The 24883-nt window shown below is 42.4% G+C and overlaps 3 long non-coding RNA genes across 3 annotated transcripts; 2 read left to right on the forward strand and 1 right to left on the reverse strand.

Moving 5' to 3' along the window:
* Positions 1-1298: 1298 nt before the first annotated feature.
* Positions 1299-10439, forward strand: LOC123652962. The gene is made up of 2 exons (XR_006742549.1): positions 1299-1350; positions 10115-10439. It is a non-coding gene; the product is annotated as an uncharacterized LOC123652962 (long non-coding RNA).
* On the forward strand, positions 8485-10092 carry LOC118727322. Its single transcript, XR_004990560.2, has 3 exons — positions 8485-8518; positions 8673-8679; positions 9722-10092. It is a non-coding gene; the product is annotated as an uncharacterized LOC118727322 (long non-coding RNA).
* A 5838-nt stretch (positions 10440-16277) lies between the features above and the next one.
* LOC118727324 lies at positions 16278-18037 on the reverse strand. Its single transcript, XR_004990562.2, has 2 exons — positions 17885-18037; positions 16278-17056 (listed from the first exon to the last, which is right to left on the reverse strand). It is a non-coding gene; the product is annotated as an uncharacterized LOC118727324 (long non-coding RNA).
* Positions 18038-24883: the final 6846 nt, after the last annotated feature.

The following is a 24883-nucleotide window of genomic DNA, read 5'->3' on the forward strand; positions in this document are numbered from 1 at the left end:
TTTTGAAACTAAAGCCATAACCAGTTGTAGAAACAATGTGCTCAGGACAGTGGTACTTAACAGAGAGAACCAGTGTGGATCGGACTAGACCCCAGGAAGATCCATGATGGGCAATGGGGACACACTGAGTTGCAAAGTCCTGTGACAGGCCTCGGGAGCCGGCCTGGGTAGGAGGTGTGTGAAGGACAGAGTGTGAGGTTGAGAATCAGAGAACCTGGGAACAAAACTGTGACATGCTATTGAAAAGCAATAAGCCAGAAAATTCACTTCTTTTGGTTTTAGTTTCTTCATTTATACATTGAATTGATTGAGACAAATGGACTCCAAGGCACTTTACAGTTACAATTTTCTCTATTCTGCAAAAGCAAACCATATCAGAAATCCTTTCCAGAGAGAATGGGTTTGCTTTTTTCTTAAAGAAGCTTTAGCTCTAAAATGATCCTACATTGGACATTTTCAAGAGTCTTGGTGATAGGGTAGAATGAATGCTGTCCTGAAGCAAATTTATTGCCTGGTCTTCTCTCCAACACTTAGGAAATGTGAACAGGCATCAATTTTCCTTATGTATTTGGAGGTGATATTGTATGCCAACCATCTAGATGAGTTTTGAGACTCATGATAAACTAATAACACTGATTAAAAGCTCAGAGATGGTTTTACTATGTCTGATCTCACTATTTTCAAAATGAAAGGGATAGGAATGATGTTTAAAAAGACAGGAAGGGCAGGGGTGGCCTCTGTGTGGGACTGACTTGCTGTCTGACTCTCCCTCAGCTCTTGAACGCCCGCCCGCCTGCCCACCCAGATGTCCTGCCAACAGTGCCAGCAGTGCGTCCCCAAGTGCCCTCCCAAGTGCTGCACCCCAAAATGCCCTCCTAAGTGTCCCCCCAAGTGCCCTCCAGTCTCCTCCTGCTGCAGTGTCAGCTCTGGGGGCTGCTGTGGCTCTGGGGGTGGGGGCTGCTGTGGCTCTGGGGGTGGTGGATGCTGTAGCTCTGGGGGTGGTGGCTGCTGCCTGAGCCACCACAGGTCCCGCAGGTCTCGCCTCTTTAGACACAGAAGCTCTGGGGGCGGAGGCTGCTGCAGCTCAGGGGGCTCCAGCTGCTGCGGAGGGGGCTCTGGAGGCGGCTCCAGCTGCTGCGGAGGGAGCTCCAGCTCTGGAGGAGGCTGTGGTCAGTCCTCTGGAGGTTCTAGCTGCTGTGGAGGGGGCTCTGGAGGGGGCTCCAGCTATGGAGGGGGCTCCAGCTGCTGCGGAGGGGGCTCTAGCTATGGAGGGGGCTCTAGCTATGGAGGGAGCTCCAGCTATGGAGGGGGCTCCAGCTATGGAGGGGGCTGTGGTCAGTCCTCTGGAGGGTGCTGTGGTCAGTCCTCTGGAGGCTGCTGCTGAAGCTGACCCTGAGCCAAGGAGACCAGAATCAGAGGCACTAAAGGGACAAGATCATCTTCCTTGGGCCTGCCTGTGTTGCTGAGTCATTTCAGTGAAGGTTTCAAGTTCTGTCCTGGAAGATTCTTCTGACCTGCAATCCAGAAATCTGTGTCCTCTCTTAACGTCTTATCTCCCGACCTCTGATCCCACCTTTGCAGTTGCCCTGGGAAACCCAGATTATTTCTCTGGCTGGCCCTCTCTGGAAGGGAAACAATAAAACAGTCTGCTCCCCAGTTTGTTCTCCACTGTTGTCTCTTATTGTATACTTTCTGGGAAAGGTGAGCATGTCTGGTCTCGGTTCTGTCTCTCCTTGCCACGTGGGCCCTGAACCAGCATTGCTTGCTTTCAAGACTCTGAGAGCCCCTATGAAAACAATTCCTTCTATTGATACTTCTGCCATTAGAGCTGAAACCAGTCCCTCTGCCATCGAAGGTCAGGAAATGAAAATTACGGGTTTCCTTTAACAGGCAGAACAGTATGTAAAGAATTGCCAACTTGGTGTTGGAGAACTGAAAAGACACTTCCGGGTTGATAGGTGTTCATGGAGGTAGAAACTTTAACTACAACTACCCCTATAAATGGGAGAGACAGGGAGAGATGCTGGAATTATTAAAACTCAGACACTTGGAGGAGGGGGTCCCATGAAATTAAAACTCAGGCCTCTGAGGAGGGGTTCCCGCTCACTGATGCAGGGTTCCTTGAGCTCAGATGAGAAGTTCCATCTGATTGGACCCTCTGAGGAGCAGGTGTCCCTTGGCGGTGTCCTCATGTTTGAAAGAGGCACAAGGCTGGCTCTGTGAGAGCGGAGAACCCTGCACCCTGGATCTCACTCATGTTATTGGAGCAAATGGCCATGGCTGGGGGAGGAGGTAAGATTGGGATGACCTGGAGAGATACAGGAAACTAACAAGGAGCAGGCAGCTGGGAGCCTGGCCCATGTCCCCATTCCTGTCCTTCAATCTCCTTATAGCTCCCCCTGTTGGCAGACTACAGAAAGCCAGCTGGCAAAGGAGGACGGTGGTTTGCAGAGTGACAACTCTAACTAACATCAGAAAGCCAGATGTTGACTGAGTAACAAAAACCTAATTATCAGAACCCAGAAGCAGGGGACCTATTATCCTACTCAGCCATAACTCTCCTCCTTCCTGATACCCTTGCTCTCTTCCTCTTCTCTTAAACAATTTTACCATGCTCCCCCTTCAGCCAAAATTATAAAATGACCCCACAGAACTCAAACTTCAAAAATGTAGACTGCTGTATTACAAATAAAACTTCAAGGTCACTTCTGCCCATGGACCTCAAGCAGTTTCTATTATCACAGAGTACAAGTAGAATCACAAATTATAGACACACACACACACACACACACACACACACACATACACACATCTTCATGAAGGGTGTCAAGAGCCTGGAAACAATGTCCGTGAGAGTCACAATTGCCTCTGTGCTTCTGGTGGTCCTTCCTATGAAGTGACTACAGGTTTAGATTCTGGGTGGATGTAAATCAGCCTCCACTTTTTTTTCCAAGGGAGCTACCCTAATGCTTCTATTTCACACTCACTTTAACACTACAGTTCTTCGGTGATAATATTCTCAGGTTGTCTTCTCTCCTTGTAATATAACTTGGTGTGTGTGTATGTGTTTGTATGTGTTTTCTCTTGGGACTGCCCAAATGTGTTTCCTCTTTTCCCATCTGACTTGGAATCCTTATAACTTATAACACCTTTAATGCTAGGTGTTTCCATGTTAGGACCAAGGACATTCAAGGTCAGAGGCAGAATTTCAGGCCTCAGGTGAATGACTTCCTAACTTCAGGGGATAGGCTATCACAGTAGCTGGCAAACACCCCTTGAGTGGCCAAAATACCACCTGAGGGCATGCACATACAGTGCGATTGAAACTTTGTGGCCCATGCACAGAAGTTGGTTTTTGGCTCTCAAAAGAAATTTCAATCATTGTACTGTTGATATTTGGCTCTTTTGACTAGTGAGTTTGACGACTACTGGGATATCACACCATTCTGGGAGCTTTCTGGGGACTTCCTCTCTACTCCTGTGGCTTCCCTCAGACAGGGAAAACTGTGCTTTAACTTAGGATGGGGCTCCTCCTGGGAAGGTAGGGACACTCCCCATACTTTCTCTAGAAGAGGTCACATTAGCTCTTCCTCTTTATTGCTCTTTCTAAGTTCTAAGGGCCAGACACACTTAGATTGGACCTGACAGATGCTTCAAGACCAAAGTTCTTCAAAAACAAGGAAACAAACTTCTGCAGGGTCTCTGTGAGTCTTTCCTTCTTCTGCCTCTCTGATGAGTCCAGAAACTTGTGACCAGCAGTAGTGGCTGGATTTAATTTCTCCTCTGCTTCCCCTATGTGGGCATCCTCCTGCTAACGCACAGGAAATTTTCCACAATTCTCATGTAGTTGGAGGCTGGGATCTCCAAGCTGTCCCACAGCAGGCATGGGTCTAGAATGCCCTCTCTGATTACCCTCCTCCCAGCCGTAGGCAGTCAGACGAGCGGGAGAGATGATCACCCTCCTGGACCAATCTCTTTAGCTAGCTTGGGGAGTCCCTGAGAAACACCTCTTACTCTGGCATTGTCATGCGTTCTGATGGCTGGGTAACATTGTTAACTGGGAGCAATTCCAATATGTCAGGTACTGTGTTATCTATTACATTGCTCACTTTATGCAATGCTATAAGCAAGTCCATTTTTAGCGCCCATTTTACAAAAGAAGAAATTGAGGACCAGAGAGGTTAAGTGCATTTTTTCAAGACCCTTGTCACAGTTGGTCTAAATCACCACCACTCCTCTCTACTGTTCACTGTCACTGCACCAAGGGTCTGAGAGCAGACTCCTGGGATGGTATTTGTTGGTGCCTGTCCTGTAGAACTGGAAAACACACACACACCAACATATCATATTCTATAATGAAATGAGTTTCGTGTAGAATAAAAGAGCTACATTTTTTATCGAATCACAAAGTTGGACTCATAATGGAAACAAATTTGGTGTATAAGAAAAACAGAAGACATGTTTAAGGGAAATTTTGATAAACCAATACCATCAAAATAAAATTCAAAATAACGTATACATAACAAAATAGAAAGCAAAAATCATATAAACAAAACAAAATAGAAAGTCAACACAGTGTATGTAAAATAATAAATATTTATTAAGTATTTACTATATTGCAAGCATTCATTACCCTAAGTGTTTGTTCTTCTGTATAATTTTTAGGAACATAAATTTGTCATGCTCCACAAAACAAAGCTAAGCAAAGTGTGCTGTTGGAGTTTTGACTGGCATTGCATTAAACTCACATAATACCACAGGGAGAAGGTGGGGATTTTCATCTTAATATTTACTTTTTCTTTCCATATATCGTGAACATATCCCATAGATTTCTACTTAAATATTTTAAAATATTTTTCAATAAAATTTTAAAATTTTATACATAAATGCCGTTAAAATATGCATTATTATATGTTGTATTTTGCTGTTTTTGAAATAACAGGTTAAATTTATTTTATTTTCAAAGAAATAAAGAATATTGCTCTCATGTCTGAAAACTTGCTGTACTCTTATTATTTGCAATTAGTTACAGGGAAAATTCTTATACATATATTTTTCCTTATCATTCCCTTTATCTCCTTAGGCTCTATTCAGAGATGTTCAAGTGCTATAAAAGAGGGCGCTCATTTTACATTTTAATTCATTTATACATCATCATGAAGTATGTACTGAATGAATGAATCATCATACTGTCTTACATAATAAGTATGCCAAACCAATGAAGCATGAATGCCCAACTCCTCGCTTCCTCTCCAACACTGAGCTTTAAACACTCAATCTTTGGCAATCCATATAAAATGAATGGACACCATAACATAAAAAGACGAGGTATTTTTTATTCTTTGATTAATAGTAAAATTGAACACATTTTCACTTATATTTTTTTTGCCATTTGTATTTCTTTTCTGGTGTGTGCATTGCCTCTCTGTTCTTTGCTCATCTTTTTTTTTTTTTTGTATGCTTGGTACTATTTTTGATATAAGTTTTTAACTTTTAATATATACATTTATCAATTTTTTTCTTTCATATTTCCATTTCCTCTTTTTCATTCAATATAATTTTTCTCAAATTTGAAATAAAAAATATTTTCCACAATACTTTTTGTGTGCTTTGAAAAATAATTTATAATACAAAATAAAGGTTTTGAAAGGAAGAGGAACAAACTAAAGTCCAATCATGCAATGAGATCCTATCTCTAACAGGGGCTTTAAGGTGCTGGGAATAGAGTGAAATTCACACAGTTTTCATGACTTCCCAGTGACCTCAGCCATCTTTTCTCTCATCCCCTGAAAGTGACAGAGCCCAGGGGAGACAGACGCCTCTGATGAGTAAGTGACCTCAGAAAACCTCGTCATTAAACATTTTTTGCTATTAAATGTTGCCAAATCATTTGGAGCCGAGGCTGAGGACAGAGTCCTCATGGTATTGCAACAATGCTACTGATTTATTACCTGCCCTGAAGTCACATTAATTGATAGCTGGGAGCTGCCTTGCCTGCTGACAGAGGCATAACCCAATCGCATCTCAGCCACATCATCCTAGGAATCCGTGAGCTGGGCTTCTGAATCGTACTACCTGTGTGAGCCACGGAATCAATATTCCGACCTCTCCTCCCATAACTAAGCCCTTTGGAACAACCTGAGAACCAACATCGCACCTGAGTAATATCGAGGCAGATCTCTGTCGGATGATATGGCCAGCACTTGACACTGTGCATGTCTGAATGTCAAACTCTTATCCGATTGCCTAAGTCACATGGAAAAGCTATTTGCAATCTCTCAGCTGCTATGAAATGCTGGGGATGTGACTATATGCATATCTGTGTTCTCAATGCTGATGAGGACATGCAAGCATGTCATATTCATACTCTTGCTCCCAAGGAGTATTCAATTCATAGCAGAGGCATAACAGAACGAATAGATTTGAATGCTTGGGCAAGGAGTTTAGATTTTGTCCTGAATCAGTGGGGCTCCTAGAGAAGATTTTATTTAATGGTGGCGTGACTGTATAAATTATCCATACTGAAACACAGTTGAGATAGAAAAGAAGGTTTATGATGATTTATGTTGGGACAAAAGATATAATCCAAAACTGTCCCCGGTAAATGGGAATGGATAGTTACCCTATTCAATGGTCATAGGTAGTTATTTTTAGAAGAATATTAATGTGGATGAGATAGAGGAAAAAAAATCAGGAAGGTGGGAAACAGACAAGGCACCCCCCCCACACACAATTACCATAGAGTATGTGTGTATGCTTATGCAAACAAGCACACGTGTAGTCTATGTTATTTGCACATCCAAATGCATATACACAAACACATTTATATTTGCAACTGCATGTTAGCTGGCTTCGCTGTCACCTTATGACTTACTATTAATTTATTCCATTGTTCTAGGCTCTGGGGAATTTTAGATTCTGCCCCAATTTTCCTGCCACGGACAGAAAAGAGAAGCTTTTTCCTCACGAGGCTCCATGTGCCTTCTTCTAATTAACTCATGAGTTTCCTTTGGGGACATTTCACTGTGACGTTGTACACCAATCTGAGCCACGTGTGAGCTCCTCTCGAGCCCTTTATGGACGGAAAGCATCGGAGTGGATAAATGGTGCAAGCAGAGAAAACAATAGTAAAAACTTAAAGACGTAAGCCAAAACTGCCTTAAGAGATTTAAAGAGCCCTTCAAGGTTCCTGTACTGCCTCACCCCGTTTCCCTGGCCCCGTGTTTGGGAATCCCATGTGTGATTTTACGGGTTCCCTTCACTGGCCCCGAATTTGTCTGATGAAGTGGTGCAACGCGGAGCTCTCCGACCCCTCACCACAAACTCCTTCTTGGCTACATTTTCATGGTCCAACACATCAAGATGTTTAACAGAGCAAAAGGGCCTGCGATAGAAATATAAAGTAACTAATTTGTAGAAAACCAAACCAAACTCAGACTTACTATCCTTTGAAAAACGCTCTGTCTTACAAATAACACCCATTTTTTCTCTTTTATTTTTGAGTCCAGAGGCATCATCATTTGAGGATCCACCATACCATAGATCTCCCATCAGGCTCTCTCTCTTTATAGTACTGTGCTGACTAGCACAATACTCCTGTGAGATATTTCCCTCACTATTCATGTTCTTTTTATACTAGAGAAAATAAGCACATGAACAAAATGAGAAATGAATTAAGTAACTTTCAGAGGACACACAGCTGTCAGGTGGCTGAGCCAGGATTGCTTCCTAGGTCTGTGTGGCTCCAGGCTCAGAAAAGGACTGGGATGTAGCAGGGGCCAGCACGTTTTTGGATAAAGGGCTGAGGAGTAAATACTTCAGGCTGTGGGAGGCATAGGGTCTCTGTCCCACTTACCTAACTCTGCCACAGATGATAAAGAAACGAGGGCAGAGGAACACCGAAATTGGAACTCCATATACTTTTCAGGTGTTCTAAAATATTCCCCTTTTCATATTTCTCCCCAAGCACTTAAACACATAAAGCCATTCTTACTTAGCCGGAAAGGCTATATGAAACACACAGTGGGCATAGTTGGGATGCAGACCAAAGTCGATGGCCTCTGATAGCCTTGTGGAGTGATGTGGACTTGAACTTAAGTGGAGAAATGTGAAGCATCTTCAAAACGGGCTGCCAAGAGCCATTGAGTTTATATCAGCTGCTATTGGGCTCTGAGGTAAAAAACAGCAACAACCAGGAGTTAAGAGGCCTCCAGGCTGGCATTTCCCACAGAGATGAGGCAGAAGATCAAAATAGATTCCCCCAACCCCACCACTCCTGTTTCTAACCAGCCCTATTCCTAGTCCAAGGTGGGTGCCCTGATTCCTAATCCTCTTGGATGGAGGCAGGAAGGAACAGCCAGTCATCACCTGTCACAGGGCCATGTGGGAGGCAGGAGGCAGTCCTCTCATGCCCAGGCTCTGTCTCACCTGCTGGGGCAGAGCCCAAGGCCAGGATAAAAGGGCCTCTGGACCAGAGCACCTCCATCCACTCCTGACGGAAGGACCCTGTGCTGTTTGTGTACTGGTGAGTGCTCACTGGGCATGGGACAGGGCCTTCCATAGTGGGAGGCTTAGACCAGCGCAGGAGAGCAGGCGGGCAGGACCTTGGGCAGGGGGAGGCCACTGTGTCAGAGGAAGGGATTCAGGGAGTTTGGGAGAAGGGTACAAGAAAGGTCCCAGGTTCGATTCTTGTCAAGGGCATGTACGTTGGTTGCGGGCACATCTCCGGTAGGGGGTGTGCAAGAGGCAGCTGGTCAATGTTTCTCTCTCATCGATGTTTCTGGCTCTCTATCTCTCTCCCTTTCCCTCTGTAAAAAAAAAAAAAAAATCTATATATATATATATATATATATATATATATATATATATATATATATATATAAAAGAAAAAAAAAGAAGGGGTCTAGCACCCACTGGGGGCATAAAGAGAAAAGTTACATGGCTGTGCCCTTGGGCTCCAGAGAGAACGAGCTGATCTGCAGCAGAGTGGGCTTCTCAGGACAGGGACACTGAGGCAAAGAGCACTGTGCTCCACTCTGGCAGGTGCCTGGAGGGAGCTCACCTTTGAAAACACAGGCCTGTCCATGCCCACAAAGGAGGAGCAGGGCTGTGTAAGGAAGCTCGGGCTCCTGTGGGCTTATTAAAGCCACACATCCATAGCTCTGGGAGTTTGTTGATCGGGACACAGCAAGCCTGAGAATTACCAGGTCACCCCATCAACTCGGGTGGGGAGCAGAGACTTGAGCTCTGGTTTGAGCCCAGGGAACTGAGTAATCAAGAGGTTTACCTTGAGCTTACTGAAGTGGGTCATCTCCAAGACCCCTTGCAATGCCGACCTTCCAGAATAAGGTCATGACAAGAGGGAACGATGGCTGAATTTTTTCCTTGAAGAAATTATATTCCCTTCAAGTTGCTGATAAGTAAATGTACTTCCAAAAGGGAGGGCATAGCTTGATTCAGTTCTTTCATCACTGAGGAGGCTTTAGACTCTTGGATGTGTTGGGTAATATTGTTTGGTTATAACGCTACTTCTTTGAGCAATGGATGGAAGTTCATGTTTGACTTGCAAGGATACACTGAGGTTCCAAAGAGATGATGCAAGAGTAATGGGAAAACTACTCAAAGGAGTAAAACTACAGGAGGTTATAGCGATATTCAGAGAACAAGAAGAGACGGGGGTGGCCTCTGTGTGGGACTGACTTGCTGTCTGACTCTCCCTCAGCTCCTGAACGCTCGCCCACCAGCCCGCCCAGATGTCCTGCCAGCAGAGCCAGCAGTGCGTCCCCAAGTGCCCTCCCAAGTGCTGCACCCCCAAGTGCCCTCCCAAGTGCTGCACCCCAAAATGCCCTCCTAAGTGTCCCCCCAAGTGCCCTCCAGTCTCCTCCTGCTGCAGTGTCAGCTCTGGGGGCTGCTGTGGCTCTGGCGGTGGGGGCTGCTGTAGCTCTGGGGGTGGGGGCTGCTGCCTGAGCCACCACAGGCCCCGCAGGTCTCTCCGCCTCAGACACAGAAGCTCTGGGGGCGGAGGCTGCTGTAGCTCAGGGGGCTCCAGCTGCTGTGGAGGGAGCTCTGGAGGGGGCTCCAGCTGCTGTGGAGGGGGCTCTGGAGGGGGCTCCAGCTGCTGCGGAGGAGGCTCCAGCTCTGGAGGAAGCTGTGGTCAGTCCTCTGGAGGCTGCTGCTGACCTTGATCCTACCTCAATTTCTCCCTGAGCTCCCTGAATGGCAGAGGGGTCCTAGCAAAACTTGAACTTTGTTCTAGAAGTTCCCTCTACCCTAGTATCCAGAAGCCCAACACCTCTCTCTAAAACCCAGTTTCTGACCTCCTTCCCCATATCTGTGGCTGCCCTGGGAATCCCTAAGCACAGATCCTATGTCCCCTTGAAGCTCACGTTATTGTATTCTCATGCTTGAATTGAAAAATAAATACAGAATCTGCTCACTAACTTGGTCTGGGCTGATTGCATTTCCTGTTTTAGGCACCACTGTTCTATCCTCTTCCCTTGCTGGTGGCTGCAGAGGCCTCAGTGGATGGAGGACAGGGTTAAGAGTCAGGAGAGAAAAATTTGTGTTTTTGTATGTTTGCATTTTCCTTTATCCCCCCGCCCCCTTAACCAAAATCCTGGGGCAGCATTAATTGCACACATTGCTTCTTTACATTTTCCTTCCCTTCACATGTCTAACTCTGTCCCTCAGGCATGGCCAGGTGACAGACATCCTCCTCCTGCTTCCACCATTCTTTCTTCACTCCCCATTCCACACCCTTCTCTTCATTAATCTCCATCTGACTCTTCCTTCAGTTTAAATAAACATGCATGTGTGCATGTGTGTGCACCCACACAGACACACCTACATATATATTTATATGAATAAATCTTTCTTTTAAAAAAATTTAAAATCACCTTTATTGTATACTTACATGCAATAAAATTCACTGATTTTCAATATACAATTCAATGAGTTTTGTCAAATTTATGCAGTCATATAACTACAAAATGCAATCACCACCTAAAAATGTATTTGGTGGCTATAATTATGTAGAGAAAGTTTTAAGAATAATACAAAAACCCATTTTATATAGAGGAAAATGTGGATATGTGTAATCTATGTCATGAAATGCTAACAATTAAATTCAAAATGGGAGAAAGTACCATTAAAAATATGGGAGGGTAGAAAATTAACGTGGTGAGAAATTCTAAGCTTTCCTTCTAAGATCAGGTACAAGTCAAGGTTATCCCCTCTCACCACAACTGTTCAATATGGTACTGGAAGTTCTAGCTAATACGATAAGACAAAAATAAATAAATAAATTACCGTATTTTTCGGACCATAAGACGCACTTTTTTCCCCCCAGAAGTGGGGGGAAAAAGTCCCTGCGTCTTATGGTCCAAATATAGCCTACATATATACTTTAAAAAAAAAAGTTTTTTTTACTTGCCTGGCTCTGTGTGGTCTCTGTGTGCTTGCCCGGCTCTAAAATGGTTCTAAATGCTGCTGTTTACTTTACAGGGTTGATTACATGTGTTTATGACTGTGATGTTGGGTTTTAATGCACATAAAATATTTTAGGACACTATTTGTTTCAGAATCTTTTTTTCTTCATTTCCCTTCTCTAAAAACTGGTGCGTCTCATGGTCTGGAGCGTCTTATGGTCCGAAAAATACGGTAAGTGTATATGGACTGGGAAGGAGGTAGTAAACTGCTGTTGTTCATAGATGCTATAATTTGTGTAGAAAATCTAAAAGAATCAACAAAAACTCACTGGCATTGGGTCTTTCATACATTTTCATATAGCAATATCTCTAGAGGAATGAAAGAGCAAATTGGCATTGCCTTGCACAATAGAATAATTTGTTTCCCCAAAACTCTTACACAGGGGAAGAGGGTGAGCCTGTGAATGGAAAGCAGAAAGAAGAGACCGTTAGAGGGTCAAACCTGGGGCACTGGTAGGGGAGGACCCTGAGGCAATGAGCCTCTGGGTCAAGCAGGTGGGATGGCCTTACAGGACAGAAGCACTTGGGAGTCAGTAGGAATCTCCAGCATCACTGCTTTGTTCCTCCTCCGGCACAGACATCCTGAAGGATTCTTGTATTTGAGCATTTTCAGATATTAAACTAGTGTTTATTTGGTATGTAGCAGATAGATGCTCCTTCCACATCTAGAGGGCAACATTATTTTTAAATGAGGAAATAATTAAATAAAGGCATGTTTGACCTAAGGGGACTTATGAGAAGAAAGTCTCCCCCCAGAAACGTACAAAATAATTCTCCAGAGCCTGAGACGAGGTACACATGACACAATAATAATGTGTCATGTGGGTCATAATGGGCAAGGATAACCAATATCCTGTGAAATACATGTTTACACATGACTACTGGTATTTTTGAGTATATATACAAATATAAATATATAAATATATATAATATATATATACATACACATGTATATGTATGTATATATATTTATATATCTAGATATCTATATCTATATCTATATCTATATCTATATCTATATCTATATCTATCTATATCATCTATATCTATCTATATCTGCATCTACATCTATCTATCTATCTATCTATCTATCTATCTATCTATCTATCTATCTTATGAGCACCCAGGGCATGATTCAAAATCGCACCTTGCCCCCAACCCTTGAGTCGCCAGTTGGGTCTGCCTCACTCCCCAGGCCTGCAGCAGCCACAGCCACTGCTAATCAGGCCCTCCCCCAGTGCAGGCGTGAGGAGGCCCCTGCCGCCCTGCCCCGGATGCTGTGCTTGCAACCTCCTCCTGTCAGGTCACCCTGTTAAGGCATCCTGGTTAATTAGCATATTTCTCTATTTTATATATAGATATTTTTTAGATATGTAATCCACCTTATCTATTATTTTCAGAGTCTGATAGCTTAAGGTCCTGGCCTTCCCTGGAACTCCACTGATTCCTATCTGTCATGATTTCTCCTTGATTCGAATCTTCTCTGAGATCCAAACATGTTCTCTCTTCACCATCTCCCACTACAGAAGTAATTAGCATGGCCTTTAAGGTGATGATAATCTGCTTTGAACAAGACTCAGAGGAGCCTTTACATCTCTCTGGATGTTTAGGAAGCCACATCTAGGGCTTCACAGTGTGTTCAGGGTCAAGGCCAGCATTTTTGACTGATATCCAAAGCTCTGGGAAATATTTGTACAACTACCAATGTGCAAATACAGAACTTTGTATTGCTTCACAGGAAGAACTGGTATTCTACCTCTACTGTAAACATGTCTCTCCCTACCCTACTCCTATGGTTTATTCCATGGTATTTCCTTTCTGAGACAATGCAGTTCCATTACCACTTGCTCCATTATCCTTTAAGTGACATTTTTTTACAAATGAGACTTCAATAAACCCTTTAACAGCACAACTTGTGCCCTATTCTTATTCCCCATCAGCAACTAGTATAAGGCTTTACACATATGGGTGGTTAATAGATTTTTAATAATCTTTTCACTACATTAGCACCCACTTTACAGTTTACAAATAGTGGTTACTATGACCTATGTCATCCTCATCAGGGGACCACACTCAGACAGACACAGAGAGAGGTGTGATGGCCACATCACTCTGCAGAGGTTAGATCTGTCACTCTCTCAGCAGGGCATGGAATTAGCTCAGGTTGTTGCTATGGGTTCCTATGTGGGTGGGGCCAGAATACTCATGCCTAGGCTCACACAGGAGCCCAGCTTATGATTCCTAGAATGATGGGGTGAAGAGGTCATCTGGTCCACACCTCTGCCTCCAGGCAGGGCAGCACCAAACTATCAATGGGCTTCAACTTAAGTAATGAATTTGCAGTGTGATTATAACTGTAGCATTTGGACTGAGACCATTCACACATTTTTATTTAAAAATAGAGGCCTGGTGCATGAAATTCATAGGCAGGTAGGGTTCCTAGGCCTGGCCAGTGATCAAAGCCAATTAGGGCCTTCTTTCATTCCGTGCCATCCCCTGGTGGTCAGCGCACATCATAGCGAGCAATCGGTCTCCTAGTCGAACTCACATGAGGACAATTTGCATATTTCGCTTTTATATATGTATAGATGAACATTGACTGACCCTTTGGCCTTAGTTATTGGTTATGAGTTTGGGACCATTCAAGAAACATTTTTTTATTGGCAAAGGTTTTCTGAAGTCACCTAATCATTCAAAGGGTCTCTTACATCATCAGTTTGACATCTTTGCAAGGAACCAAAGGGTACACTGCTGAAATATTATGGGAAATAAATAAAATTAGTTTTCCTATGTCTTTCCTTTCTCCTTCCTTCTGAGTTATGAACTAGAATATTGACAAACTTAGGGAGTTTTTTTCTCCCTGAAAATCTTTCTTTTAAATCATAAATGATAAAATAAAACTCTATAGAAATAGCATATAGAAATGGAAATTTCCTATTAAATAAAAAATAGTAAGAATAAAAATGGCACAAATCCTATAATATATAAAGGAAAAGTTAGATAAGTTATATAGGATTTTAATTTTATATGGCAAACTATACCCCATATAAGCACAAAGACAAATAATCATCTGGAGAAAAATACAACACATGTGCCAGGTTTGGAATTAATGTCCCTAATATAAAAATATATCTTATAAATTAAAATGAAAGTAAGAATACCAAAGCAATCTAATGGATAAGGACAAGGATAGGCTATTCTCTCTCTCTCTCTCTCTCTCTCTCTCTCTCTCTCTCTCTCACACACACACACACACACACACACACACACACACACAATTTGGTAATATGTTCAATGTTATCAATATTAAAAAAAAAAACTCCAAACAAATCAGTGAAGAAATATCTTGTATTTTGATATGTAGTTTATCAGATTCATTTTTTGTTTGTTTAAAAATAACAATGCTTGTAATCACTAGCAAAGCTCAGGATGTGTGAGAATGTATGGTAACACATGTTTTTATTTGTGGTGGCAATATAAATTGCAAAAATTATTCTGGGTGGCAGTTTGTACTTACTGGTGTATAATCAATTTAAATTTAAAATGAATATAACCTTGTACACAATAATTTTTTCTAAGAATTTAGCTTAAGAAAATAAAAATATGTATAGGAGAGCAACATATACAATAATGTTCATTGCAGAAGATTAGATATAAGGGATTAGCCAGAAGGAGGATAAATAACTAATAAGCTACAGTATAAGTATTTAAATAGTTATATAAATGTTAAAGTTATCAAAGTTCCTCCCTTAAGTTATTAATTAGTAGAAAAAATAGTGGGGGGATTCCCAGATGGCCTGCAGAGTGGCCAGAAGCTGCGTCTGCTTGCTCCTAACTCTCGACAGGACCTGGAGCTAAACTGCAGCAATTGGCTTGAAAGACCGTGGAAGTGTAGCTGATATACCGTATTTTTTGGACCATAAGACGCACTTTTTCCCCCCCAGAAGTGGGGGGGGAAAAGTCCCTGCGTCTTATGGTCCAAATATAGCCTACACATATACTTTAAAAAAAAAGTTTTTTTACTTGCCCGGCTCTGTGTGGTCTCTGTGTGCTTGCCCGGCTCTAAAATGGTTCTAAATGCTGCTGTTTACTTTACAGGGTTGATTATATGTGTTTATGACTGTGATGTTGGGTTTTAATGCACATAAAATATTTTAGGACACTATTTGTTTCAGAATCTTTTTTTCTTCATTTCCCTTCTCTAAAAACTGGTGGGTCTTATGGTCCGGTGCGTCTTATGGTCCGAAAAATACGGTAAATATTGAGAACAGGGAACAGGGAGGGAACAGAGAGGTGAGAGGGTGAGCACCCTCAGGCAGGTCCTCAGCTGGGAAGTTGGAGGGATATCAGGGCAGCGGAGCCCCCTCTCTCCATGATTGTGGGGTCTCAGCCCCACACAGGAATCCCAACCCAGAGCCATAGGGAAGAGAAAGGGAGCCCACTTAGCATCAGGCAGTAGGATCAGTGAGGGTCCCTGCACACATGCTTAACCAAATTGAGGCAAGGAGAAACATCAGACACGCACAAATCAGACATCAACAGAAACAGAGCACTCTTAAAAAGTGTCCAGTTCAGGAAAGGCCAAGAAAGCCTGGAGGACTGTCACAGAAAGGATTGGATTGATTTGGATTCGATAGCAATGACCATGTGTTTTTCTATAAAGGACGTTAGAGGCATAAGTGGCCAATCTCAACAAGGTCTGTAGACACTGAGGCCTCAGGAACCCAGGAGTTGAGGACAGAGTAGGAGAAAGATAATATAGGAATAAAACTCAGGCAAGGCAAGAGCAAATGCAGAATCATCCTTTTATTGTTTCACATCAGGCTGGTGTGTGCACACACATAGCTGTGCAGGAGTTCCCAGGGCAGCCACACATAATGGCATACAGGGAAAGAAGTCGGGAAGTGGGTTTGGGAAAGAGATTTGGGCTCCAGGACACCTGGGCATAGGGATCCTCTGCACCAGAACTCAGAGGCCTCACCCAGACCTCTCAGCAGCGGGGAAGGTCCAGCAGGAGGAGCAGGAGGAGGTGGAGGGGACTGGCCATTGGTAGCCCGCCATTCAGCTCTTCTTGGCTCAAAGTCCACTTCAGCAGCAGCCTCCAGAGGACTGACCACAGCCCCCTCCAGAGCTGGAGCCCCCTCCGCAGCAGCTGGAGCCCCCTCCAGAGCTCCCTCCACAGCAGCTGGAGCCTCCAGAGCTCCCTCCACAGCAGCTGGAGCCCCCTGAGCTACAGCAGCCTCCACCCCCAGAGCTTCTGTGTCTGAAGAGGCGAGGCCTGTGGGACCTGTGGTGGCTCAGGCAGCAGCCACCACCCCCAGAGCTACAGCAGCCCCCACCCCCAGAGCTACAGCAGCCCCCGCCCCCAGAGCCACAGCAGCCCCCAGAGCTGACACTGCAGCAGGAGGAGACTGGAGGGCACTTGGGGGGACACTTAGGAGGGCATTTTGGGGTGCAGCACTTGGGAGGGCACTTGGGGGTGCAGCACTTGGGAGGGCACTTGGGGACGCACTGCTGGCTCTGCTGGCAGGACATCTGGGCTGGTGGGCAGGTGGGCGGGCGTTCAGAAGCTGAGGGAGAGACAGGCAGCAAGTCAGTCTCATATAGAGGCCACCCCTGCCCCTTTCTCTTCCTTCTTGTTCTCTAAGCATCATTTCTTGCCCCTTTATTTTGAAATGTGTAAGTGGAGTCTTTGATAATGAAACCCTGAAAGTTTTGTTCTTTCTAATAGATAGGCAAACACTCTGAGACTTCCTCCTGGAATCTCCCAATTTCTACTTAAGGTAGGCAGGGATTAATATATCTTTTACAAAGAAGGAAACTGAGATAAAAATCAATGATAAAAAAATCTGCCATCATTAAATATCTAGTAAGGGAAGGTCATTTTTTCTATCATTTCAACCAGAAACCTGAAACTGTAGTTAAGAAAACAATCGAGAGAGTAAATATCTCTTTAAAAAGGAAATTCATGATTGTACCTTCCTAGATAGTTTTCTAGAGCCCCAAAGGATCCCCTGGTCAGCTCTCTCTATTGGTGGAGAACCACCATCCCCAGCATTTTTGCATGGAGGGTTGCGTTCTATTCTCAAAGGTAAAGGCTCCTTATGAAAATGGCTCACCAAGAGCCCAATGGCCAAGGCTTCAGCTCATCTGACCTCAGAGCATAGCCAACAGGATCTACATTAGGTCCAGCACAAACACACAGCCATCCGCTTCTCCCTCATGGTCTCAGTTGGTCCACTCCCACCACGCATATCCTCCCTCAGTCTTCCTCAGGACCCTCTCCCTCCATCTGCAAGGCCTCCAACACCCCTACCTTCTAGAGCCTCACCTGCCCACCAGCTCTGGTCTGAGCCTCCCTCTTGGGAGGACCTGCTCCGTTCCCAGTAGACACTTACCGGGCACACAAGCAGCACAGGATCGGTCACTGCCTCAGGAGGGAGTGAATGCTGATGCTCTGGTCCACGGGCCCTTTTATCCTGGCCTTGGGCTCTGCCCTAGCCAGTGAGACAGGGCCTGGGCATGAGAGGACCGCCCCCTGCCACCCACATGGGTCCTGGAACCTGTGACTGGATGATGACTTGCAGTTAGTTCCTCCCTGCTTCCTTCTAGGAGACCCAGCACAGCTGCTTCTGGACTACATATGACCCAGCAATTCCACTCCTGGGTATTTGTCCTAACAAATCCAAAATAACAACTCAAAAAGATACAGATACTCCATGTTCGTTGCAACAATATTTACAATAGCCAAGCTATGGAAGCATCCTAAGTGTCCATAGACCAAAGGATAAAGAAGATGTGGTGCATATAGAAAATGGCATATTACTCAGCCATAAAGAACAATGAAACCCTGTTCTTTTTTGACAAAGTGGATGGACCTAGGGGCTATTATGCTAAGTGGAATAATACCATGTGATTTCGTTTATGTATGGAAGCTAAAAAAACAAAGCAAATGAGTAAACAGAACAGAAACAAACTCATAGATACAGAGAACATATTGATGGTTGCCAGATTGGAGGGAGATTGGGGAAATGGGTGAAAAAGGTGAAGGGACTGAGAAAAACAAATGGGCAGTTATAAAAATAGTTTAACATTGGGATGTAAAATACAGCATAGATAGAGAATATTGTCAATAATATTGTAATAACTGTGTATCATGTCAGATGGGTACTAGACTAATTGGGTAATCATGTCATAAGTTATATAAATAATCACTATGTTATACACCTGAAACTAACTTAATATCATATATCAACTTAAAAAAATCATAAGGAAGGGAAAATACAAAAACAAACAAACAGGCACACAGTAAAAAAACAGAAATGGGGGAGAAAAGTCCTACACTCATTCTCTACCTCAGTCATCCTGGAGGTTATTGTCTCAGTTTTAGGGCTTGAGTTACCAACCTCTCCTTTCTTGCCTCCCAGATCTTAATTCAATGGCTCTGGGTAATCTCATTTAAATCAAATTTCATAGAATCCTCTAAGTCTTTATCATCGTACATGTAAATGTGTGTGCATGTGCATGTACATGTGTGTGCATATGTGTGTGTACTATAGCCATGAAGACCCTGGTTAAAGATTCAGACCTAATAGAGAATCCCTGTTCTGCCTCCTATTCACTGTATGATCTTGTAAAAACCTCCTCGTCCTTCTTGTCCTGTTCTGTTGATCTATAATAGAGATAATAAAAAATAACTCTTCAGGGGGATGTGAGAATCAGTGAGCTAATGCAAAGAAAATATCTGGCAGAGTTATAACATGCTATGTTTTCTAAAAAAAAATGCCAACACATTCATTTAAAAAAATTATAGCTGCTTTCTAAGAAGAGCAGATCTGGTTAGAAAACTTGGGAATAATTATTATATTTATAATTTTCCATTCCATCCAGACTTGAATATGGTATATGTTTATTTATCTTTATATCCTGTAAAGTTTTTTTTAAATCTTCTCATTTTATAAAAAATACTTGATACTAAATTATATTTTACATATCATGCATATTATGCTATTTTAAATAGCTATTTTAAAAATAACTATATTTGGTAGTAAATATAAATCTAATTTATGATGTCTTCTAATCTTGTATTCTGCAACTTTTCTAACCCTTACTATTATTTTAATTTTCCATAATATTCTTATAATATAATTTTCTTTATTAAATTGATTCTTCTTAGATGACATTCTTTGAAGTTCAATTACCATATAGAAGAGTATGCTACATTTAAATTTTAACTTGTATATATAACAATAATGTTGAATAAGGAATCATCAAATTTCCATCCAAATGGTCACGCCAATGTACATTTCCAATAACACAAGACCCATTTTTTTTATCACCTTTAGCAAAACTGAGTTTTGTTATTCATTTTAAGTCTTTTTCAATTCAATATAAAGGAATAAATCTAACAGACCCCTTCCCTGAAAAGCCATCCTGTTTTATATGTAGTTCTTTGATTATTTATATATACACAAACATGAATAAATGTCTAAATTTATTGGTCATTTGTATTTCTTTCTAGGATATTTGTCTAAGTGCTTTGCCTATTAGTTTGTAGATAGGTTTGCTTATTTTCTACAAAATGGCAAGAACTTACTGTTTATTATGAGTTTTAATTTATTACTGACTTGTGTGCTTTCTTTTTCCTCAGCTCATGGTTTTTTAAAATCTTTTTTATGATGCTTTCTACCATAAAGATATTTTTTTCTATATGGTCAAATTGATTAGCCATGCTTAAAATATTTTACCCAAATAATTATAAAGAAATGATTAGGTACAAATTCTAGTAATTTTGGAGTGTTAATTTATTGTTGCTACTGTAAATAGAGATTTGTAAATAATGCTGGCTCTGGGGCACAGAGTAAAAGTCCCTGAATTTGAGTTAATTTTCACCAGGTCTCAGCATTCTTCCCTCCTATGTTTTGAGATTATGAGATCCCACTGACACAAGAATCATACTCTCCAGAAAATCTATTCTTTGCTAGTGCACACTGTTTAAATGGTACCCAAGCCACTGAGCTCCAACACCAGTCCTGAGGTTGTTCCATCATGCTTCTCCTATCCCCTAAACCCAAGTCAGATCAAATGACCATAGGTGATGCCCTTTGTGGTGACAGAGGCATACATAGAATCGCTCCTAAGTCTCATCACCTTTAGAATGGGTGAGCTGGGCTCCTGAATCAGAGCTCCCTGTGTGAGCAAAGTAATCAATATTTGACTACACTCTCATGAGACAACATGAGCCATGAGCAGGCAGTTCAGTGGCAGAATTTTGCAGTGATAAGGCTAGTGCATTGTAATGTGAATACTCCAGAGTGAGACTTCTGATGGTGATGGCTTAAGGCATAACAGAAGTAAAGCTAATGCTAATATTAATAAATCTATTTTTAAATGGATGTCCATTGAATACATAGCCCTGTATTTGGAGCTGTTGATGGATACAGAAATGTAAGACCCAAGCCAGGGATTCAAAAAGAGTTTATTATAAGTGTATTTGAGACAAAGGACTCATAACAGATGTACGGCAAGATATATTTGAGTAGCACTGTTTTAAAAGTGCATAGATTATGGAATAAAGCAGGGACGTTTGACAGGAAGGAGCAAATTCAAAGTAAAGCACATAGCCTATTTTAGCTAAGGAAGAACACTTCTAAAGGGAGGTAGCAAGGCCTGAACGGGAGATATAGCAAAGAGTCATATTGCATAGGCCTAAAACATCAGTCAGTAGAGATGGGAGCTCATCATGAACCCAGTGGAGACCCCAAGATGAAACTTCCTTAATGATCTGGGGCAATTATTCCTGAGGGTGAGGGATGAAACCCAATGAGAAATAAAACTCAACGAAGAGTTGAAACCCAATGTAAATAGAACAAAGAAGAGATAAGGCCAAAAAATTATTTTCTCTGGGCAGAGAAATTTAGGGAAAGCTGGATACTAGTTGATATTGGATGCTGAGAAAACTATGGTAATATGTGTGTGTGTGTATTTGTATATTTAGTGTCTCCTATACTCTCTGTAATCTCTAAGTAGAATTATACACAGGTACACATGCACATATCTCCTCTGCATACTAATAGGGTTCGTACTATACAACATGACCTAGATATTATGAAATCAACATCCACTCAGGCTCTAGGGAATTCCAGAGTTCGTTCCCAAGCCTGGAGGCAAGTAGACTCCCTATGATAATTCTCCTTCATCTGGTAATTTAATTTAGTTGTTTAATAACCTTGCAACACTATAAACTGGGCTATTATTATCTTACTTACTATGAACCCAAATGCAAACTCTGGCCCTTTCCCTTAATCTAAAAATAGAAAATCTCGACTCCCCCTCCCCCCCAAGGAAAGCCTGTGTTCATGTAGATAACTGAGTTAAGAGACTCACAAAACAGACAACAAATTACATGATGTGTTAGACACTGCTGTTTTTAAACATCTGCTAGTCTAAAGGTCTTAGTTCCGGTAAGTCTCCTACTCTGTCCTCAACTCCTGCCCCTCCACCAGGGCTGTCTGCTCCTCAGCTGCCTTACCTCCAACAGTGCCCCCAGGACAGTCTCACTATCTCATCACTACCTTCCATTCTTCCCATCCGTGGACTTGATCCCAGACCTCCGGTATGATCCTTGAAAAATCTGAATTCTCAACCTAATTAGCAGTTCAAGTCATCTCTTGCTTTCTCTTCTATAAAACTTCATTCCTGGTCCACATTTTCTTATTAAAAACCTAGCAATAAAACAGGAAGGTCTTGATTTTCTAATCAGATCCACTCTGCTTAGAAAGCAGCTATAATTTTTTTAAATGAGTATCTTGGAATTTTTAGAGAATATAGCATGTTATAACTCTGCCAGAGATTTTCTTTGCATTAGTTCATTGACTTTCACCTCCCCCTGAAGAGCTATTTTTTTTTAAAATTATCCCTACTATATATCAACAAAACTGAGGACAAGAAGAATGCGGAAGTTTTCACAAGATCATACAGTGAATAGGAGGCAGAACAGGGATTCTCTATTAGGTCTGAATCTTTAACCAGGGTCTTCATGTCTATAATTCAATACATATGCATACACATATGTACATGCATATGCATACACACTTACATATAAGGTAATAAAGACTTGGAGGATTAGATGAAACTTGGTTTAAATGAGACTTCCCAGAGCCATTGAATTAAGATTTGAGAGGCAAGAAAAGTGAGGATGGGGACTCAAGTCCTAAAACAAAGTGAGACAATAACCTCCAGGATGACTGAGGTAGGAAATGAGTGCAGAAATTTTTTCCCTGGTTTCCATTTTTTTAAATTGTCTTTTTATTTTTTTATCTTCTCTTCCTTATGATTTTTTTAATTTTTAAAAATTTTAGTTGACATACAATATTATATTAGTTTCAGGTAATCAACATAGTGATTAGACACACACACACACACATATATACATATATATGTATATATATGTATATATATAAAACTTATGAAATGATCACCCTGATTTAGTACCCATCTGACACCATATATAGTTATTACAATATTTTTAACTATATTCCTTATGCTGCGTTTTACATTCCCCCTGCTATACTGTTTTTATAACTGCCCATTTGTTTTTCTCAATCCCTTCTACTTTTTCACCCATTTCCCCAACCTCCCTCTCACCTGGCGACCTTCAATTTATTCTCTGGATCCATGAGTTTGTTTCTGTTTTGTTTATTCATTTGCTTTGATATTTGGCTTCCATACATAAATGAAAGCATATGGTATTATTCCACTGAGCATAATAGCCTCTAGGTCCATCCATATTGTCAAAAAAAGAGCAGGATTTCATTGTTCTTTATGGCTGAGTAATATGCCATTTTCTATATGCACCACATCTTCTTTATCCTTTGGTCTATGGATGGACACTTAGGATGCTTCCATATCTTGGCTATTGTAAATACTGCTGCAATGATCACGAGGTACCTGTATCTTTTTGAATTGGTATTTTGGATTTGTTAGGACAAATACCTAGGAGTGGAATTGCTGGGTCATATGTAGTCCAGAAGCAGCTGTGCTGGGTCCCCTTGGAAGGAAGCAGGGGAGGAACTGCAAGTCATCATCCAGTCACAGGTTCCAGGACCCATGTGGGTGGCAGGGGGCAGTCCTCTCATGCCCAGGCCCTGTCTCACTGGCTAGGGCAGAGCCCAAGGCCAGGATAAAAGGCCTGTGGACCAGAGCATCTGCATTCACTCCCTCCTGAGGCAGTGACCGATCCTGTGCTGCTTGTGTGCCCGGTAAGTGTCCACTGGGAATGGAGCAGGGCCTTCCAAGAGGGAGGCTCAGACCAGAGCTGGTGGGCAGGTGGGGCTCTAGAAGGTAGGGGTGTTGGAGGCCTTGTAGATGGAGGGAGAGGGGCCTGAGGAAGACTGAGGGAGGATGTGCGTGGTGGAGTGGACCAACTGGGACCATGAGGGAGAAGTGGATGGCTGTGTGTTTGTGCTGGACCTAATGTAGATCCTGTTGGCTATGCTCTGAGGTCAGATGAGCTGAAGCCTTGGCCATTGGGCTCTTGGTGAGCCACTTTCATGAGGAGCCTTTACCTTTGAGAGTAAGATCACAACCCTCCATGCAAAAATGCTGGGGATGGTGGTTCTCCACCAATAGAGAGAGCTGACCAGGGGATCCTTTGGGGCTCTAGAAAACCCACGTGTCTGAGTATCTGAAATTCTGTTTGAGAATTTGGGCACAATAACGTGAGAATCACTGAGATGTTTATGCAAGGTCTCGGTGTGCTGAAAACTTTAGAGCCTCAGGCCAGAGCCAGAGTGTCTGAGCTCAAATTGCCTAAAAGTGTAAAAATACTGCTCTTTAGCATTTGCAGCAATAACCAGCTGGCCTTACAGGCTATTTGCAACCTGCATGCCTATGTCTTTACAGAACAAAACTATCTAGGAAGGTACAATCATGAATTTCCTTTTTAAAAGAGAATATAGACACTCTGAACTATTTTCTTAACTGCAGAGTTTTAAGCTTCTGGTTAAAAAGATAAAAGAATGAGCTTCACTTATTACATATTTAATGATGGCAGCTTTTTTCTAATTGATTTTTATCTCTGTTTCCTTCTTTGTAAAAGATATATTAATCCCTGCCTACCTTAAGTATAAGTTGGGAGGCTCAAAGGAGGAAGTCTGAGAGTGTTTGCCTATCTATTAGAAAGAACAAACGTTTCAGGGGAGTTTAATTATCACAGACTCCACTTACACATTTTAAAATAATGGGGCAAGAAATGATGCTTAGAGAACAAGAAGGAAGAGAAAGGGGCAGGGGTGGCCTCTATATGGGACTGACTTGCTGTCTGACTCTCCCTCAGCTCCTGAACGCCCGCCCGCCTGCCTACCCGCCCAGATGTCCTGCCAGCAGAGCCAGCAGTG

This window comes from Pipistrellus kuhlii, unplaced genomic scaffold (genome assembly GCF_014108245.1).
Source record: "Pipistrellus kuhlii isolate mPipKuh1 unplaced genomic scaffold, mPipKuh1.p scaffold_m20_p_24, whole genome shotgun sequence".
NCBI classification, from domain to species: Eukaryota; Metazoa; Chordata; class Mammalia; order Chiroptera; family Vespertilionidae; genus Pipistrellus; species Pipistrellus kuhlii.